The 22,228-nt window shown below is 38.7% G+C and overlaps 1 protein-coding gene across 5 annotated transcripts in view; it reads left to right on the top strand.

The window, feature by feature from the left end:
* Positions 1 to 22,228, top strand: part of Ypel (Yippee-like) — a 96,063-nt gene that overhangs the window by 20,773 nt on the left and 53,062 nt on the right. For all 5 annotated transcript variants that reach the window (XR_012461650.1, XM_074139423.1, XM_074139420.1 and 2 more), the window contains exon 2: positions 1,950 to 1,996. The gene's annotated coding sequence lies outside the window, so the exon portion shown is untranslated. The remainder of the gene's footprint in view (positions 1 to 1,949; positions 1,997 to 22,228) is intronic.

The raw sequence follows: 22,228 nt of genomic DNA, 5'->3' as shown, positions 1-22,228 counted from the left end.
AGCTTTTGTTTATTAATTTTAAAACCAATAACATCGCAATCAGCTGTTTAATTTGTTTATTTAATAACAATAAGAGGTAATAACTGTTTACCAAATAAAGGTTATTGGGTCAATGTTTATCTTAATTTCCTTTTTAAGGTCACCGCCATGTTTATTAGAGTTTAGTTTGTTGATAAAGGTTAGCGGCGCTACAGTTTTGTTTGTTCGTAGTTAGTTCATCAAAACGTGTGTACACGTTCAAAATTAAAAGTAAACGACAGTTTGATAATCCCTCAAGCTAGGTTATTTCTATTGGCAACACTAGTGTTCTTAGTAATATTGTATTCCAATGATGGCAGCCCCTGCGTTCGAACGATCGTATTGTTTACATTAATTTTGTTGTAACCTTTCTTTTACAAGGTAATGTCAGGGCTTCGAAATCGTCTACCACTTTATGATTCTAGTTTTTACCGGAAATGTTGCGAAGTCTATTGTGAATATCTGTAAGCTTAAATCCCGCAACCGGAAGTAAGTCACTTAACAGAGTTTTTCTGTCACTTTTTTTGGTGGAAGTATCACCGTGTGTGGGACTCCGCCAGAATATCAGCTGCTGAAATCTCTTAGCAGGAAATTGCTCTTCCATAAACGACAATGTTCACCTCTTTTGTAGTCGTGTAAACACGTCACAGGATTTTCCTGAATTCTGTTTTCCATACTTAGTCTTGGTAATTTTCATTTTTAAAATTTCTTAGGGAAAATTTGTTTTTCTGCAGTTTTCTGAGAGGGAACGCAAGGAATTTTATTAACTTGAAATTAATAAACTTATAATATTCAATATAATTAATATACTAAACCCTAAAAAATAGAAAATGCATAACTTATTAATAACTTTTTTAGCAATATCATTCATACGAGGCCCAACCAAATGTGTGTGGAGTAAATGCCAAAATATAGGTGCATAAATATCTGGCGAGGTTGCATACTTTAAGGTTATAATAGTGACTATTTCTGTACATAATTTATTCAATTATGGTTCAGTATAATCTGAACATATGATCAATAAAGATCATTATTTATGTGGCTGTGAGATCTATATAACCTCTCACTTCCTATTATTATTTCAACGGAAATAATAAATGAATTTTAGGATATTGCCCTCTCTAGTTCGGAATAATCATTTATAGCTTATTAATAAAATAGAAATGCGTAAGTAGTAAAAGTAATTTATGTATAAATTTTGAAGGTTACAATTTAAGATGGCGTCTTTTCCTCTAAATTAGGAAATACGCGTTCACTACATTTTACATTTCGTTCAGTCAAACGCCATATGTGTTTTGGTTTGTACACCAACAGAACCAACCAAATCTATCAATTGGAAGCCACTAGAAGAGTAAGGAGGAAGTGAGGAACCCTGAGTGTTCACCAGAAGTGCCCGTTTTGAGGTTCCCTCAGGTTGACCTAGTTCCTTGCTAGTTTAAAACAGGACTCCTGTTTTGAATCTATCTGTTTACATTTTTCTTGGTATAGAGGGAATGAGGCTATTCATTATACTGATATGTGATTTCCGTTTTAATACGCGTATATTATCTCGTGCACGTTTTCCTGTGTTTTTATTTTTTGTAAATAATGCGTTTAATAAAAACACCATATTGGTGAAAATTTTCCGCACTGTAGCTGGGAAAACAACCAGCACTTACAAAAATAATATTAACAATATTAATTACCAATGCGTAATTAAGTCGGTTGTATAAGCGTAATAACAACAGCTGGGGTAATTATGATTTCTTTTAACAAAAAAATAAATAAATAACAGCTGATTGTAACAATATTGTAACCTTCCTGCTAATGGTGAAAGCTCTCGTATAAAAAACATTAAATTTGTTTCATTCATTTAGATTTCATGTATCTTTTTTTTTTTCACAATTATTTTACATTATTTTGTTTTAATTGAATGTAATTTTGTATTGCAGATTAATTGCTTAATAGCGGCTCCAATATTCGGACAATTGTTACAGCTGTAAGTACGCTAATATTTCCTAACTTCTTTTTTTATTATCTATATATTTTTTTTATTGTGTTTGTTTTGCGTCTAAACGTAGTGATATCTATTTCTCTTTGTATTACTGCTCTAATTTTTTGTATTGTTTTAAAGTTTAAATTTAAAGAATTAAGATAAGATTAGTGTAGTTAGGTGCGATGGGTTTGGCCCTACATCGCCATTTTGTTTGTGCGCATTTCCTGGCGCTCATTGGCGCATTTATTAGACACAGGAGTGTTGCCTTAGGGCAGGAATGGCGAACCTTTTTCGAGACGTGGGTCAAATTTTGTTCTTTTTTCCTTTTAGTACTAGCTCTTGGGTCACGAATGCCCATTTGCACAAGAGAGTTAAGTTTAAAAATTTTAAACTGAATATTTTCAAAACTAAACATCTTTAAAATTCAGTTGGCGGCTTAACTAGGTAAAACGGGACGAAACAATTGGCTATGGAAGTCTCTTTTTACAAACATAACTGAACAAAAGTGTGTGTTTTATCTGAAGAAAAATCTAAATATGGTTATTTGCTTTGGGTTGTCGATTTTTTTAACAGACATTCATTTAATTTGATATTTTGTAAACACTTTTTGCTTTATTTCTCAAATACTGCAAAAGCATTTGTCTTCATTTGCGTTTTAGAACTGTAATGATCAAACTAAAGGTTATAGATAGGCATTTAAATTGCTTTTGTGTCAATGCGTGATGAAGAAAATACAGATAGAATATAAATTATCCACAACAATTAGCAAAATCTAAATCAACCCGCGTAAACAAACAAATGGTTGCCTGGCAATTGTGTGGGTCAGTGAAAAAGCAGTGCCTGATCCGCGGGTCATAGCTTTAGGCCCATACTAGTCCTGCACACTTCCATAACCCTTTTAGTTTAAACTTGCTACAGGGCCTCTACTTGGACGTATCCAACTAACTTGGTCATCCTCAGTAGGAAGACTACATCAAGATTTAACAGCAAGATGAATGTATCAAACCGGAAGGAAATTTCTTTAAAAAGGTTCTAATGAATTGAATTGGGATTCCCCGTGGGTTTTTTTAAAGGGAAAATCTCGATCTGAAAAGTTTCGAACAGATCTCGATATCTTTTGTGTGGTTGGCGGGGCCACATTCGACAAAGGTGTGTTCGAGTCTAGAATGTCCGATATATGGTACTCCAGGAGTGTTGATGTATCAAAGTAATTTTCCAATTGAGGACCAATTGAGAAGGACCAAGGGTAGTGAGTGTGTTAGTGTTAGTGGTGACACCACACAGCGCTGTTTGTGCGTCTGTCTGTGTGAAGTGTCGCCGCCGCCAGAGACATCTGCTGGTCGATGTGCTCCGCACACACTGCTCTCTGGTGTGATCGTATGAACGTGTTAAATTGCTTTCAATCAGAACAGAGCGGCGAGGAGTGGGGGGGGAGCAGTATTTCAGCCAATTTGTTGGCATATTATTCGATTACAGATCGAACAAAAAGTGATTGACACTCTTTAATTCCTTGCTTTTCCTTCTCTGGCTGCGGTAAGGTTTCTTTTTTCACCCGGTTTCCAGTTGGCCGGTGACACCGTCTTGGGCATGTCGCGGATATCAACGGAAAGTTCACCTTCCAGATGCCTTCTCCACGTATGGGATCCAGCTTCCTAGCCTACCCGAAGACATACCGTTAGCTAGTTGGTCCATAAGAAGATGAAACTTTGAATTTCGTCGGGATTCTTCGGCCGAAACGGTCACGTTACTGATTGCAGTTTTACTTTGTACACGCTTGCTCAAGGTCGCCTACAACGTGTATTTGAATCACTCTATACCAGGAGGATTCGTTTTGGGGCAGTTCTAGGGAACGGATTGGGGTAGTTCCCCTCTAAATGGATTTCTAAAGCAGCAAGAACTGGATTTGATTTCTAACGTTTGAAGGTAATGCACGGAAATGGTGGCGAGCAAAAGTCGTGCGAGTGAGTGAGTCCAGAATGTGGCCTACTTCCTGTTTTGGGGCAGTTCTTGAGAAGGGATTGGAGTAGTTACTCTCTAAATGGATTTCCAAACCCGCTAGATCTAGATTTGTTCTAAAGTTAGTTTGAAGGTAATGCACGGGAATAGTGGCGAGCAAAAGTCGTGTGGTTACGTACTCCAGAATGTGGCCCATTCCCTATTTCCTCCTAGATCTAAAAGAATGCAACTGAAGGTGTATAGATAGATAAAACCAGAAGTGAACTTGAGATTTTGCTATGGGCGTTTTAGTTTTTTCCCAAACAGCTGCAGTTTTTATAACTTGGATAGTTTTTAAAGGTAGATGAGTGTTGGAAGAGGCTCGAAATTTTGGCACAGCCCCTTAAGAAGTTGGCATCAATAGCTGCTGTTATGCACAGCTTTCAAACTATCAAGGTGGCTTTTGCGAGTGTAATGTTATGTACTATCTCAGTCAGCTGTTTGATTATCTATTTCCACTGTGGACCACTCTGTTTACGTCAATCTATTTTTGGAAACTTTGTTTTGAGTTTAAATTTATCCTCTTTTTGGTCATCAAAAGTAGATTTTATTGTTTTCTGCTGCGATCGAATAGATTTTTCAACTTTTCATCGGAAATCCCGTGTAGTAATGAACGCGGATTGGTGCGGTAACAGCAGCTGCCGCGCTTTTCTTTAAAATTTCCTCACCTCGCCCCTTTTGCACAGAAGTAATTTTATAACTTTTTCATTTTTCCAGGGTTTTTTGAATATAGCTCCTAGAATTTCCTCTGTTTCGTACGTACTAGATCCACGTAGCCCTTCATATCCTATAATTAGCATAGTTTGTAATTCGGAGTTCGAAGAAATAGTGCAGGTTAGAACCTCGATAATGTGGCACCTTTCTTGCACGAATAGAAAGTTGTAAATGATGTTCACAGGAGATTTTTTCTTTAAAATGCTAGAACTGGTCTATAAGTGGTTGTTAAAAATATAGTGGGTGGTTTGGTGGGTGGGGGGAGCGTCAACGTGCAAGTTTGAACATGCTCATTGTGATCACACAGACCGCGTCCATGAACCGCACGCCACAGGGCAAAAGGAATACAGGGTCATGGAACTGTCTGTCCAGTTCGTTGTTTGCGCTTGCGCAGTTCATTGCTCCACACTCTGTCCATCGGATTACTCTTGTTTGCGCATGCTCAGTACAAAAAAAGAATAAAAAAAATAAAATGCTCGCAGCTACGAGGTTGGACAGTGATCTTAAGTTCCCTAACCTGTGACGTAGTTTCGCTTCCCTCTGTGTCTTCTTGATCCAGTATTCTGTGACTCATATCCCTGTCATTCATCTTAGACATCCTGATTGAAGAATATTCTCTTATTACATCCACCTACTGATTCTCGCTAATTATAGATATTAAAACTAAAATGTTTGTTCAATGCCAGTGCAGAACGTCGTAATACTGAATTGACGGGGGCCTTTTTGCTCTGCGCGCGTAGCTGAGCTTCCCAGTTTCGAGTTTGCGTGTGGCTGCTTTTATTTATTGGAAGTAATGTTTGAGCTTCCGTCACTCGCCTAATTCGGTAGTTCAGCTCCGCCTATAGAAAGTAGGCGATTAGTTTACTTGCTTTCTCAGTGAATATTGATTAGAGCACTTCTTTAAGACGATACTACACCTAAAGGGGGCCATTTCAGCTGATATACTAGGGTCTCGCATGGGTGAGCGATGACAGCTGTTCTAGCTGAAGAGCTGCACCACGATAATACCAGAATTAACAATTACGTCAGACTGCCTCCAACGTTAGTGAGCTAGGGTAAGAACTGCTACGTCACTCTGCTCAGCTGCACCTCTTCCAATCCATGGCTCATTTTTTTGCGGAGAAAAGCTCTTTCTAAGGAAGAGCAGGCAGTATTTGGTAATCCTCTGTCTTTAACGAGGAATTTAATTGCTGTCCTAAAGATGGATTGGATTATACTTGAAAGAATAAACGCTGCGTACGTATGGCACCCGGATCGCAACTTCTAAATAGATTGCCTTCCTTGGCCAGTGCTGTAAACATGAGAGACCATGATGTTGTTGTTTGTCCGGCATGTCCGTGGTGATGTTTATCATGCATAACTGGGTTTGTTATGTACGTAGAGGGGGGGAGGGATGACTACAGTTCCTTATCAGGAGGACATGTACATGCGCATCATTGTTTGGTAGAGTCCCACTCTGGCGCATGTAAAACAAAAACATATGCTCATTGTTTGTAATGTTGGTAATTCGTGTTTTTTGTTGCGTTGTATGTGATCCACATTTTTGCGTCATGGCGGGTAATATCAGAGAGTTCTGGTGTGACTACACCGTCCAGCTTCTTTACTTACACACTCGTAACTCCAATTTTAAAACATTATCTTAGATTATAAAACTAATCCAGCTCCAGGTAAAATGAGTACACGGAAATGAATTCGTATAAAAGTTATTGACACTACAAATCTAGATGTAAAGTAGATTTTGTACAAACGAAGGTTAGAGAGAGTCCAGGTTCTTTGAAAACTGAGGGCTGGCAGCTCAGTCAGGAAGAAGAATCAGCTTAACCTTACTTTGCCGAGGAGTTTCTCAACAGACTCTTCAAGTTAAATTAATCGCAGAGGAGGTGCACTTAGTAGAGGGTGTCTCAATGAAACCCCATAGACCTTAGGCCGAGGCTTCTCGTCATCCTTTCTGGAATCCAGGAGAGTGACTCCAGGGAACTTGCCCTGCTCTCTCCCTAGGGGGAACTTCCCTTGAGAGAGTTCATCCGGGAAGCCTGACATTTTTTGCTCTCTCTCACAGCAGGTAAGAGAAAGGGTCCTAATCCATGAGCAGATTTTCATGGAAATCTTGAGCTTTCTCTGAGTAAATAATATTTGTAACATTTTGCGGGCAAAAGTGCTGTTTGTCTGTAGAGTGCACGCTCCTAGCGTTTCCTGCATTCTTCACACACGGACTTAAAACTTCACTTTTAGAGTGTGCAAAACCCAGGAGTCAGAACCCTGAGTAGAAGTAGCCAAAGACAGTCGTACGAGTGGTCACAACAGATCGTTAATTTGGTTAATTTATTTATTTAATTTAAGAACTGTATTAGTGGTTATATTTGTGTATTTATAGCTGATATAGCCGTTCACCTTGATTAGTCGGCATTTCTCTGTGAAAGTCAGCATTCTAATATTTAGTAAATACTGCCTGTCTGTCTGTCTGTCCATGTCGGGTATTTTTTTTATTTCGGCGGTGAAGTTCACGGCCTTTTTGATCATTTTTGTTTATTTTGTTGACGCTGTATATAGTAGTTTGACTAAACTTTGCACGTGACGGTTAGTTAGCTCACATGGCACTTATCTTTTGTCGGCCTGGAGAGTTTGTTGGGTAAATGTTGATTTCTGTAAGAGCAACTGTTGGAAAATTTTGGGAGGGTATTTGTTGCGATGCTCTGGGACCTTCCAGTGTGGCGCCCTTACTGGCGCTAGGATAGTTATCTACCTACAGCTTCTGGCAACTTCCAAGGTGTCTCAATCTTTCTTAGATTGTGGCATCACTAATAAGTTGGAAGGTATATTGTGGAGTTTTCTCCATCTCTTCACAGAACTGTTCTAGAAGATCCAGGTCTTTCTTCAGGTGCCCTCTTGAGTTGACAATACTCCATAAGGAAACCGATAGCTAACACCTGGTAACTATGTAGGCTTTCCAAGTATTTTAGAGGCTCTGTTAGTAACCGAAGTTTCCTAAAGTTTTCCAGAGATTTTGGAAGAAGGCTCTTCATAAGGGCAAAAACCAAACTCTTCAGGGCAGCCTTAGGAAGTCTAAAGAAACTTCTAGGATTCCTCTCGTTCCGTTAAACTGAATTATTAAACACTTTCCCCGTTTTATAAATGATATATTCTTGGCAACTAGAATGGTTAGCTTGCGAGGTGAAAAATCCATGGGGATTAGTGGCTCAGTAGATTTCTGTGGGGGATAGACTGGGTTAATTCCTGGATATTGAAGACGGCGAACACTTTTCCAGCTGCGGATGAAAATACTGATTGATCGTAACTCTGAAACCTCTCGGAATCTTCAGTTTTCCCGGCTTTTCATTTTAACTCTTCTTCAACAGAGAAAGGAAAATAGCCTCTTTTCAAATATTCTCTTTGTACGTCACAGAACAATTGGGGAAAATCTTTTACACACTTTTCTCTTGTTATTCCGTCTTCACCCGGTTCTTGTAGCGAGAATAAAGAATCTGTCCAGGAGTTAGAGTAAATCAACTCGGTTGTTGTTATTTTCCATTCGTATCAAGAAAGCATTGTTATCAAACAGACAAAACAGGAGAGAATTCCAGAAAGAAATTTTCTAATTTACCATAACAGTTGAAAGAAGGGATATTTAGGGAGCTGCTCTCTGTCAGGTTGTTAGACCTGAAGATGGAAAAGCGGAACTGATACTCATCAGCAGAAAGTATCGCTCCTCTTTCTTTCCACAGTGAACAGAGGGCGTTCGTGGCACTTCCGTTTTGTTTTTATTACACTTCCGCCCTCTCTCTCGCGCGTATTTTCTTCGCTACAGTTTTATTGTTAACCCATTTTTTCCAGAAAATCTCATTCTTCCAGCTTTCATTGTTACTAATATTTTCTCCACGGTCTCTCGTCGTAATCAGATTATTGTTACACAAAGGCCAGTTTCACTTTGGTTCTTGCTAATTTTGTTCTAATTACTTGCAGCCCCCTCGCACACATGGGCAGGTGTCCAGGTGCACCTGCTTGGTGCCATCAGCATCACAGCTTGCTTCCTATGTAAGGATAAAGCCTATTGAGCAAAGAAGTATTTCCGGTTGAGGAATACTCTTCAAGTCCGATATTAACAGTTTATTTCCGTCCATTACAGAAAGCGCTCCTCAGAGGAAATCTGCTCCACCCCTTTTCCTCAAAAATGTTTACGATTTTTTCAGAGAGAAATGTATACAAATAAATCTAATTTGAACTATCCGCGATTTGTCGTCTTCAGTTGCTATGGAAACACGCTGGATTAACTGAGAGAGGACAATTCGGGGCAACCACTGTTCCATATTCAGATTGTTTCAAAAGAAATATTTCTGGTGAACTCTCAAAAACGAAAGTCTGCGCGATTGCAAGAAACAATTAAAGACGATACGTCACAAACCAAAACCGGAAATAACCACCAAATGCACCTAATTAAAAAAAAAAAAGAGGAGATAATGTCCGCTTAGTTATTTTTCAATTCCAAGTAGAATTAACTCGCAGTGAACAAAAATAATGACTTCATTTCCGGAATAAAAGAAATTCCCCGACGGGGGGGGGGCTCCATCAACAGAGGAATGCCGTATAAAAGATGCAGCGGAAATGCATGATCTCACTTTGTGGTAATTATATTTTAAGAAATATGGTGGCACTTTTTCGTCACAATTTGACGGTGGGCATTTCTGGGTAATATTACATTCAGCTGCCTTAACTTCATTCTCAGAGGCGCTGAGAGTGTGAGCGTGGTCATACTTAGCGCAAATTCATGGAGTATAGAACTTAAAACCAGTAAAACTGGTTGCTAATAAGATGATTCGCGATGGTATTCGGAAAGTGCCCCACTATACGTAGCAGACTTTTCCTCGATAGTGCCTGCTGCTACGTTTCCCCTAACTTTGTGGGCACCTCCATCAAGTGGTTTCACCTTTGTTGGGATCATTTTTTCTAAGGAATCCATTTTAAGGTCATCTAAGGGGTGAAGATTACTTTTAAAGATTTCCCAGTTAGAAAAAGTTTAAATCTCGAGATGGGTAGTAAAGACGTTATTCAATATTATTAGGATCTCAATTTTGTTTTTGGACTTTTATTGGATTCGTCAAATACTTGCTAGAATTGAAGCAACATCAAGTTTTGGTCTCGTTGGTTATTCAGGACTAATTTCTATAACTAGAGAAATAACGGAATAATTTTGTAACAATTATCTAATCTCTTAAAGAGATGTTAATCTGTAGAAATCTATAAATATTACTATAAATAGAATTGGTAGTTAAGCAATCTGGAGCGGCTCTAAATTTGGAGGCTAACATGACTAACGGCTTCGTCATTGGGCGATAATGCTACAGAAATAGCTGCAATAAAATTAGGAATGGAGCGGGGCGCTTTCTTAGAGCCAAAACTTAGAAGTCCATACTCATAAACATTGCATAGATTTTTTTTTTAATGTTAGCATTCACAAAATACTTTCAACACCGATGAAAGAAAAAATGGTTGCGAGTAAATAATAAGTTCTGCTACGATTAACAAGCATTTCTTAAGACATGGGAGTTGTTGCTAATTTTATTGTTATTATTATTAGTATTTTAATGATTTAAGGCGCGTCAACATCTGGAGGTTATTGGCGTCCTCAGGTTTTATCGGTGCTCTGCCGGCCTCCGGGCAGTGTTCTCACGTTACAGTCCATCCACCGGACAGTGAGCTGTAACAAGCTCTCCTAGGAAGAGAAAATCTAAGGGGCCAACAGCTGGATTCGAACCTGAATATGCTAACCGCATCATAGCGAATTCCTTCCCTTAATTTTATTGGTATAATTGTTATTTTTTTTTTTTTTTTTTTTTTTTTTTTTTTTTTTTTTTTTTTTTTTTTTGCGCATCAACAGCTGAGGTCATTAGCGCCCGGAGCTTTTTCCAGTGCACTGCCGGCCTCCGGACAGTGTTCTCTCGTTACAGACAACACTGTCCATCACCGGACAGTGAGCTGTAAGAAGCTCCTAGGAAGAGAAAATCTAAGGGTCAGCTGCTGGATTCGAACCCGGGACCTCCGCGTGGGAGTCCAGTATGCTAACCTCATAGCTAATCCCTTCCCTAATTGTTATTATTAGCATTTTTGCTTTCTTTCATTAGGGAAGGTTTTTGAAATGGTGCGGAAATATCCGGGGTTAAAGGATATACTTAAGGTCTTCTGAGTCCGAAATACGGGTATTCATCTCTCACCCCCACCCTAGTCGTATCAATAACCTCACAATGCGCGCATCACGTCCTCAGTCAGCTGTATTGAGAAAACATTCGACATGTTCTAACATGCATTACAAAACAAAAACCATTGATAGCAACGCCATCTCTGTGCAAAAGCGAGAACTTTTCTCATCACGCTAATAGTTTCCCAGTTTCGGGCAGCCATTTTTGCCAAAATCTTGCTCAGATCCCCGGGGTTAAAAGCGGATAAACGGGATCTTTGAGTATTCTGCTTCCCCCTCCGCCACCCAACCGTTTTTAAGGCATTCGATCACTCCAAATTCCTTTAATCAGCTATAAAACAAAAGTGTCACAGAAAGGAACTAATTTCAACCGGATGTTATTGTTGGTTAGTTTATCACCACCACACATGTGCTATATTTGCGAAAAGATCCTACTTTGGCAATCAGCCACTTGCTAGGTATAAACTAACCTTAACACCATGTAACCACTGTTCAAGGTTCTCATTATATATTTTTTTTAAAAAAATGGTTCCATTGTTTACATATCCAGTACATTCGGCCTTACTTACAATTTGTTATTATTTAATCATTGTTCTCTGAATTACTTAATTTACAGTTTTAATTTTGCTGACGTAATTGAGATTACAATTTATTTTATAAATTGTATAATGTTGGTAACAATGGAATATAACTCACAAATGTCTGGCAGTATAAAAATAAATTTGTGTGTTAAAATGTTGAAAGTAGTTACAGAATTTTTTTTTAATTTTTATTTTTGTAATTTAATCAGCTGATTTCAGTAAGAGTGAAGTTAGCTCACAGGGCCGTGTGAATAGAACAGCTGTAAGAAGGTAACCTTCACTCAGTGCCACCTAGAGTTAGTTCTGCGTACTTGCGTTGTGTAATATCTGTTTGTTCCCCCCCACCATGTTTCCTCCTTGCATACTTAATTATTAAAGACGATGCCTTTGCAGTTGATGTTGTGTAATGGCTAATTTATTCATTTTATTTTCATTACTATTAATATTATTATTAATAAAACCATTACTTAAACAACAAAATGTTGCGTATTATTAAATAACGGTATTCATTATTGCGGTAGTTCGAAAAGACTGGGAAATTTTTACACGTTTCTTTGTTTTTTTTAATACTGATTACATAAATACCTGTTTGAAGGCAATCCCCGGTGTCGAGTGTGAGAGAGTTTCCACGTGTAGAAGTGGTTCTAGAATCTTTCCGCGATATGAACAGGAATGGCAAACACCACTGGGATGTCTTAACTTTCTGGAGACTCACATCAAATGATGGGATGTGCTCTGGGGGCCTTAATTAGAAAGCCGATTAAGGGTGGAAAATTTGGGAGAAGGGACTTAATTGATGACGTCGTCCTTGGGGATCCCATGGCTTTGACTTAGAAGATCTTTACCCTTGTTCATGCTAGGTAGGATTACAAAAGAGACATCGGAGCCAACTCCAAGCGACGGAAATGCGCTATTTAAGAAAGATTTTAGGGAAAACGAAGAGAGAGATAGAATCCAGGAATGTAACAGTGAGAAGAGACCTGGACATTGTGAACCGGCCATATAGATTATTAAAAGGAATCAACTCAGATCGGTCATGTTATGAGAATGATAGATAATAGAATTTCTAGGGCAGTGTACGAATAAGCACGTACAGAAGGAAGTAGACGACGCGGCCGCCCTCGAAGGACATGGGAAGAAGAGATAGGAGAGAACCTGTTGGAGAGGGGAGTGGAATGGAGGAAGGGGAAGGAGCTTGCCAGGAATAGGAGTGAATGGAGAAGATTATGTAAGGCCTCAACACTGCCGAGGCGCTAGAAGAGGATAGATAGTAATGATGAGGATTACAAAGAAGTTTTCGATCTTGGAACCTAGAACTTACTGGGCTCGGCACAATTAAGTTCGGCTAGAATGGGATTAAGGGGAATGAGACAGCCGGTCAGCTGGCCCAGGAATTGAGCCAACACTCCTTTCATCGGCCCGGAGCCTGTCCTGGGGATCACCAAGGGTGCAGTTCGTGAGGCTCTCAGAGATTGGATCTGGAGGGAGCACGAGAAGAGCTGGGCGATGTATCTTGGGGTTAAACACAGCAAGACTATTGCTTGCCTTGGCTGTGTAAGCAAACAGCCAAAGAGACCCTGTGTTTGGGTAGGAATCAGATTACTCTGATTACAGGCCTATTCACGCAGGGCATAGTAGGTTCAGGAAACATCTGCAAACAAGGTGGGGCTCATTAGCTCGGAAACCGCTCTGCAGACTGTGTCAAGAAGAGGAGAAGACGGCCTCTCACCTTTTGTTCAATTGTGTTTCAGTCGAGCGGTGGCGCTTTGGAACGTCGAGACCAAAGGAGATTGTAGCGCAAAAAAGAACTAGTAGGGAAAGTCCTCAACCTCTTTAGTAGGGGAGGTTTCGCCTATTAGATCCAAAAAGGGGAAGACACTATAAGACCTCTAGGGGCTGTGGTGCCATGGGGCATGGGTCCCGTCCCGTTTTCTTATCTTAGATCTTGGATAAAGAGAAGACCCCATTTGTGGTGCTAGGAAATCCAAAAAAAAAAAAAATTTATTGCAAATAGTTCCATATGTTACCACGGCAGCCTAAATATGTAATTGAAAAATCGCAAAACGTGTAAAACCGGATATTTAATAAAAGCTCTCATTCCCCAAGAGTATTCAATTGGCTGTTGACTTCCGGTAGTTGCTACTAAATCAAATAAATTTTCCAATTTTTTTAGCGTTTCCTTCGAATAACAGGCGCTTATTACTACTATCCTTTAAGTACCAATGCTCTCTTACAATAAATAAATAAGTAACGTAAGTTGCTGTAAGAAAAATGACATAAATGAATGAAGTACCATTCACTTATTGTGAGGCTGTTAAGTTCCAGCGAGTTCTCATTAGTAGTCAACAAAGTCAATTGATTTCTTTTATTAGTATGAGAGGTTATGTAACTGTTTGCTCTGGCAATCAGCTGATTCCACCACCACTGCCAGATTCATCGATCAATATAATATATTATACAAATACACACTTCAAAGATCGTAATTTATTTCATAACGCAAAATTACCTGAAATTTTTTTTAAAATTTCTTCAAAATCTATTTATTGATCCAATAACAAATAGTCTTGTGATAGAATCGCTGAATTTTTCAAGAAAACAAAAATCAAGTATAAAAACTCGAATGTTATTGCTGCTCTAAAGTACCCATAATGATTCTCTCAGTTGTACAGCTAAACATCGTCTACAATTGAGCGGTAATTGTATGGCGGTCACAGCATTATCGAGGGTTAAATTTGGACTCGGAATATCCGGTTTTGTATTTCTTCATAATTTTTGCATGTTATATTGCATTTATATATTTTGGTCTCAATGAATATAATAAATTCTGATTTTGAAGCACACTATTAGTGAATTGGACTTTGTTTTGTTTATATTGTGAGTTTTTTTAGTAGTGCTTACACTTCTTGGAGAGTATGTGAACATTATTTAAGTCGCACTGTAGTCTGTTCAAGGAAGTTGCAATGGGAGTGTTGATGTAGGTATGCTGCAAGAGGGGACGGTCTTGCATAGCACCGGTTCTGGCGCTGTGTCCACCAGACAGGATATTGTCTCTTCTGTGCCCTGTCCGCTAGCAACAACATGTCCTGTCGATGCAGAAGAGCTTGTTGTTGTTGCTAGGCGGTCTGTCAAGGTCGACCGTCAGCTGTTCGCCCCAGCTGGTCGGCCGCACACATGTTCCTGATCCCCTCCACTTCCTTTATGGGCGCCCAGACTTGCATCTTCTTCTTCTTCTTTGCTTTTATTTATTTTCCTTTTAATTACTGGTCTGGGGCAAGGTTTACAGAAGTTCAATCCTGATTGGTTGTAGATTAGAGCCCTTGCTCCGCCTTAACTTCCTTCCTCTTATTTGATGTTGGTGCTGCTGCCAGTGTCCCTTGACCCCGAGCAAGATTACCTCTCTCTTCTTTTAAAGTAATTGGCATCTGTTTGGGTGCAACCGGTTTTAAATCATTTCTATTTTGTCTTGTTGCTCAAAATGGAAAAAAAAATAAAAAATAGTGAGTTATTTATAACTCACTATTAGTATTTTTTTTTACGCGATCACTTTTGAAAAAGAATGTATTATCTAAAGTAATATTCATTTCTGAACGCATGTTGTAGTGGCAACACTGTCTGCATCAGCTGTTTGACATTTGCTAAATTAATGGTAAGTTCTCCACAGCTGATGTATTATGCTGACGCCATGATTGGCTGTTACGAATCAATATTTGTTATTTGGTGAAATTACATTTCTAATAATTATAATTATTCGTGGCAGTATATGGGATCTTTAAATTTATGTTGTTATTTAAATGTTTAGGTATAGTTGTTCAGATTTATGGTTGGATAACATGTTTTTTACAAATTTGTTTTAAAAAGGCCCCCCACACTACAAATCTCATGGCTTAAAGCTTAATTAATTAATTTTTGGTACAATAAATTTCTTTCAAACATTTAAGAATACAATGTTTGTAAAACTAGCCATCGCACTAAAAAAGTACATTAGAGGGATGCCCCTTAGTCACTTGATTTCGTTCAAGTTACAGAGCTATGTGTGTCTGTGTTCTAGAGTACAGGAAGTAAAAAAACAAAGTGAAACAAGAAAAAAATCGTTCTATAACGTGGCATATCCTGTAGCCGTAAGTTCGGTTAAACTCGGACATTTTCGCCACACATTCGGCCCTCGTTAATGTTACGTAACCGATTTTACTGGAAAAAAAAAAATTTGAAATAGACTAGGGCAGTTGTCAAGGTGACCTTTCTTACCTTTCTTCCTCAGCAGGAAATGACTTTAGTGGAATTTAGGAAATGTATTTGAAATGAAAGTTGCAGAATCGTGTGAGTGTCACTGATGGCTGAATTTAAAGGAACTCATTGGCTCCCGTGGAAATACTCAGGTCTGAGCTTCCTACGTGTGTTTTCTCGTTTTTGAGCTGAACATTGTAACGGGATTGCTTACAGCTGAAGGAAAAAGTTGATTTAGGCAGCTGTGGTAGAGGAGAGGCCATCTGTTCTCAGCCGCCGATATGCCCAGTGCTACCACATAGGTACAGTAATCGATCTCTCACCCCTGTACGCCCTCCTGACCCTCCTGTGACGTCAACACCCCTCCAGAGCCTGGTGCCGATATAAACAAACTCACTCCCTGCGCCAGAACTGTTGCACATCGTACCCATTCCCCCTGGACTGCCAAAAAAATGCTGCCATACTCTGCCAGCCGTCAATTATGTATACGTATATATATATTTATATTCTTCCACTCCTCCTCTGCAGTGCCCACATAATACCTTTTTCCCAGAATGCATTATCATTTCCGTTTGATTACGTGGAAAAAACTGAGCAAAATGGCGATCAATTTTTCTCGCTTTTCCACACCAACCTTTTCTTTAGTAGGGCAATTTTCGCGGAACAAACTGAGTCATTATTTGAAGAGTTTTTCCCTTCAAGGCTGTTGAGTAAGTTCTGGGAAGACCTTTTGCCAACTAGCGACTGTACGTGTTCACTTTCCTGAATCCATATTGCCTTTCCAGTTACTGTTTCCGGGGGACAATTTTAGCCTAAGAAAATGGCGCCGTTGTCGGTTTTTCCCCTTTTAATTATATGGAAATCTCTCTCTCTAGTTTTTCCCACGCTATGAACCTCGTTCTTCTGTACAGCAGAGAATAACTCGTTCATGAAGGTCTCTTGATTCGAAATCAGCCAATTACATCGCCTCGGTAATTCTTTACTAAGCTAATTGCTTTGCTTATAAGGTATGTAACTGTACCCCACATGTTCTTCGATCCGAACCCAATTACATCGCTTTTAAATAAATCATTTTGATTCAGTACGTAGCTGAACCAGTTAATTAAAATCGCTTCTTACCAAAAAAAAAGTAATTTGTTCACGCCATTATTGATTGACCAACGAACGAATCATTCTAGAAATGTTTTATTGATTCGTTCACACAGAACGAATCGCCCCCAAAATAGGCGCATCATTTAAAGGTTGTATGCAGTGCCTCAAATTGTAAAAATTGGAGTGTTTTGCTGAGTCCCCTTACGCATTTGCAAACCGGAAGTGTAAGCCCAAAGATAAGAGAAAGGAGTTGTTAAACCGCGAAACCCCCTCAGGATGTTCAGGAGGAGGACGTAGTTGATAATGTGAGGTGTTATCAGTGGCGAGTAAACAGACTTATCACCAAAAGACCCAAAGTCCGTTCACCCCTCTCCAAAACAAAACAAAAAATATATATATATATATATCTCCTATCTACTCTTGAATTAATATTTAGCTCGATTGGCTGAGTTCCTTAAATTCTTTACTTAATGATCCTTCTCCTTATCTCCCAGCCTTTTTTTTATCACTTCCTCATTGTGCTGAGCTCCCTTTTTGCGCACTTTCACCGCATGCTGTTCTCCTGTGACTGCGCTACTCCTGTTTCCAGAGTCAGTTTGGCCGGATATGCTAGAAGGTGTCCTTCAAGCAATCTCTACCTCAGGTAAATGAAATTTCCATTTTTTTAACTGAAAAGGAAGTTCGATATTAATAGTAAACTGGGTTCATTTTAATAAAACCATTAGCGGAAACTAAAAAAAATTCAATTCATTGAATTAAACTATAGTGGCACTTCCGGGACAGCGATCTTCGCCTAATTTGGAATTTTGGTTCCATATTTAATGACTGATTGGTGCTGAAATGGACTTCAGTGCCCAATCATCACCCTGGCTCCTGACTTGTGCTAATATTCCCGGAACTACATTTTCTAAGTGATATCACATCAAGGGGGAGTCAAAGATCTGTTGGAAATAAACATAGTTTTGAAAGAAAAAAACCCATTTCCTGTAATGGTGGGGGGTCTGAAAGTTATGTACATCCACCACTTTCAGGAAGTACCCATGACGCGCCTCTTAAAATCGTAGTTCAGACAGACCCACGCAAGGGGTTCGAATACTCGGGGTTACAATTTTTTTTTTTTTGTAATAATCTAAGTTTTACTTACCCCGATTGGTTGTTTTTCTAAAGCGGGTGCCTATATTTAGCGCCAGAATGCGGTATAAATAGCACACTACTGCGCTCTCGCTGCCAAAGTCCCAACCACTCCTCTACCTTCCCACTAATTTACGTATTTATATATTTTACTAATTGCTTCCCTCTCACCTATTAGTAATCCCAACAGTGCTAATGTTTGTTTTGTTTCATTCTTATTTTAGAATGGATTTTGTAAATAAATATTAATGAGATCTTGGAGGCCTTGATTTTGTTGGTTTTTTTTTTGTTTCGTTTCCTGTTTGGTGTTAAGCAAATAATGCTAGTGCGCTTTCTCGCACCAGTATTTCTCATTTTACCACTATAATTAGACAATTCGTTCAATATATCGAGAAATATATCGATACAGTGAGTACAAAGGAAGCAATCTCCCCCTCCCCTGAAGAGGAGGAGGAAATTAGAACTTAGTACGCACATTGTACGTCATAATGGCCGTCAAAAAAATTTGTCCTGTCACATTTATCAAGAATTCACCGTAAAAAGGCACATCTAGGAGCGTTGGTATGCTTCCCTCAGACGTGATACGATTTCAGTGAAATTTACGGTCAAGGGGGTTTAATAAATGTACATAATTCGGTTCTGTGAAAAAAAATATATATAAATTAAAGTAAAAATTAGGTTTCGTGGGCGGGGGCGGAAGCTCATACCTAACTGTAAACAATTTTTTTTTTTTAACAAAAAAAAATATTAAGCCAAACGCGGGATTCGAACTTGCGATCTTTCACACACTAAACCGCGCTCTTGACCACTAGACCAAAACGAACAATAGAGTTCCTTGCAGCATTATTTTAAAACATAGAGAAACTTTATTTAATGTGTCCAACACTTTAATAAAAATAACAGCTGGAACGAATTGATTTCTTGCAAAAAAAAAATATAAAAATAAACATGGGATTAATCGTTTGACTTTATTATATTTATTCACAACGTAAACAAAGATTTGTTTATAAGTTTTGTGATTGTTGCATTATCACGTAAAGGTTTAGAGGTTCATCTAATTATCTTTTATTTATATACTTAAAACAATTCTTTTGACTACGAAATTTTTTTCTGATTTTAAAAAAATGCTTAAATTTTATCTACTGTTTCTATACTGTTTCACAGGACTGTGTGTTGCTAAAATTCTGAGGTACGAAAGTGATCTTTTTAACGGAAGTTCCATTTTTTCGCTAGCGGAAGAAGAAGTAATTAATTGCAATAATTCTAATATCGATTTTTTAGGTATTAGAACATAATTGTTTTGCTCGTTTGTGGCTTTTTTTTTATCATCACTCTATGAAAAATAATCGCAAAGTTCGATTAAGACCAGCAGTGGTTGATGAAAATCGATACTTGTATCGAGTTTATTCTCTGAGATGGAAAATTTAATGGCTTCAAAAATCGATTCGTATTTTCATTTTAAAAAAAAACAAAAAACAAGGCTTATCTGAACAAGTTACTGCGCATGTTTGGTTTTACGGTAATAATAACTTTTGAAGTGTTTTTCAATTTATCTTGGGAGAGATAAATTTTCTTGAACAAACAAAACAAAGCGATGTATTTATAATCGATATATTCAGTTTGAAGTCGTGTGCGTGATCGCGTTTTTTGTGTCGTTTTTTTACGGTCTGCCACCCAGGACTGGTGTTGTTGTTTTGTCACCTTTGTCTGTGACCATTACCTTGTCTCAGATTCAAGTAAGTAAAAACTGAAGAAAGTTCGAAGTCTTGTAAGGTTTTTTCTTCTTCTTCTTGTAGCCGGTTACGGTTTATTTAGTTCAGATAACTATCTGAAGAGACGTCCAGTGGCTCTTTAGTGCCCCTAGGGGCTGCAAGGGACTCCCCCCCATCTTAAGAGACATTGAGTTGGAGAACGTAGTCTTAATAAAAGCAACTGAGAGAAGAGATAGGCGTGCTGGGAGAGGTTACTTCAAGGCTATATCAGATGTTTTTATATCCATGACAACCACTCGACCTCATGCTCGAGAACTTCTCATTTATATTACCTCTTCAAATGGTACAATAAAGAAGGAGGACGCCTTGATAAAATCTTTATCTATAAATAGCCGGCCGAGCAAGGTCAATTTTTCTTAAACAAATATATCGATAAGCCATTTTGGAGTGTAGTATAATTTTGTTTTCCTCTTATTTAAAACAAGTTCGGGAAATTTTTTTTTGGCATATCGAAAACTAAATTTCCCATTCTTGTAATCGTAAACAAGTTTTCGCGTACTTGGGGAAATTTAGAACTTGTATTTTCACGTTGCTTCTTCCTGTTCTTTGGTATTTAGGCGTTGAGTAAAAAAGACGCTAGCCGTAGTAATTGCCGGAAGTGAAGTGCTGCAGAGATTTCAATGGTGGTGTTTTTTTTCTTGCACTTCGTAGTGAACTTTGTTTTGAAGTAATTGACGTATTGTGTAGTGGCTAGTCTGTCCTGTAGAGGGCACAACTTTTTTGGAGTCACTGTTAGTGGGAGCCGCTTGCGAAATGTTAGCCTCTTGCCTGCCCCGTGCCCCAGTGGAGCAGGCTAATCGAGGGACCGGCCAGTGAACCCCTTAGGGGCCACTCCCAGGCTAATCCCCGACACGCTGTCTTCTTTGTTCCCCAGCGAGGCGTGCTGTAGCTCCCCTCCAAGTCTGTCTGTCTGTTCACCTTCAACTTACTCCCGAACGTTTACCTCCAGCGGGCAATTACTTCCTCCCACCGGCCGCCATAGCCATTGTATCTCCACTGAGAAATAATTTTTTTTTAAATTTATTTATCTGTTATTGGTTCCTCTGACCACGTGTCCTGGGGGGGGGGAAGTATTGTGCGATCGGGTCCAATTTTATATCTAATTTCTCACCGGAAACGATCTCTTTCGGTGGATCTTTGAGAGTCAGAAAAAAAACCTCATCACTTTCTCCTTTGCCTGTACTCTGGGGTTTTTCTCATCGACTTTTTTAACTTCCTTTGATCGTAACAGAAAGTGGTGCTATCCTGAACTCCTGACAATGAATGCATTCACGAAGTTAATCACAATATTAATGTTCGATTTCCAGAACGCACCGGAAATATTCATTTTTGAGGACCTCGTTTTGGTTCTGTTTCTGTGAATAGCATTACTCAAAAAAGAAAGAGAAATATCGCCGGAAGTTAAATGCCATTGTGGGACCCGAGTATAAGATTTTGGGAGGGAATCAGCCAAACGGAAGTGCCTCTTTATGCTCAATAAAGCCTTTGATTTTGCAAAGATTTTCTCCAAAATGGTGTCTTCGATTCAGGGCTCTTTTTTTAGGCGGGGATGGTGGAGCTGGAGCATTCTACCAAATAACCAAGATTAAGATATTATTAACCGGAATTCTAAATTTGAGGAACGTTGGCTTACAACAGGAAGTACCATTTCACTGAATCGAGTTTGAAAATGCTACCTTCAGACCGGAAATGTATAATATAAAGTAAATTATCACAATTTAATTACCTTTAATCGGAGGTAAGAGGAGGTCGTCCTGAGTGTTGTTCACGCCATATTGGGTTTTCTGCCCTCAACTTTGTTAATCCATTGGCAGAACTGTCAATGTGCTAAATTGTAGGGAAATTTAGATGTACTAGAATTGTACGTTGTTACAACTTTTTGGGTGGATTACTTCTGTGAGAGGAGGTTATAGATGAGAAAGGTTACAAAGCTTATTGCTAGCAAAATAAGGCGACTTCCTGTGGATTGACCTTTTAATAGAGAAGAACTCTACAACGTGATCTCTTTAATTTAAAAAAAAAAGCCAAACTCACTAGAGTGGGCCTGTTGATGGCGAGGTTCCACTATTCACGAAGTAATGTTGTGAAATACGTATACGCGCTGTGTTGAACTGGGCCCCTAGTCTGCTCCGCCATATTTAATTTAATATTCCGTCGATGTAGGAGGCATTGGCTTGATCCCGGCAAGCTGACCTAAGTTTTTGTAATACTTTTTATGCAGGCAGTTTGAAATTTTATTAATTTTTTTTATCAACTCTTTATGGGAGAAGGCCAGATATTATGTGACTCTTTTTTTTTTTTTTTTAACTTCCGGTTACTCTCTGGTAAGAGGAAGTATTGCGATGTTGCCGTTTGATTTTGAGTTTTCAAAGAAAATTTCTGTTTTAAGCTCGAAAATGATTAAAATATTTGGTATTGAACTAGGGAGGGGCACACCTACGAAGTTCCGTTTGGTATATTGTACGCTTCTAATGCTGCTTAAGTTCTAAGAGTAGGTAAAGTCTAGAGTTGCCAGAATATCAGACTGTACAGGACA

Source organism: Rhodnius prolixus, unplaced genomic scaffold (genome assembly GCF_049639745.1).
Source record: "Rhodnius prolixus isolate KJV_2025 unplaced genomic scaffold, Rpr scaffold_23, whole genome shotgun sequence".
NCBI classification, from domain to species: Eukaryota; Metazoa; Arthropoda; class Insecta; order Hemiptera; family Reduviidae; genus Rhodnius; species Rhodnius prolixus.
The sequence above is the reverse complement of the archived record's forward strand: the minus strand, read 5'-3'. Positions and strand labels throughout refer to the sequence as shown.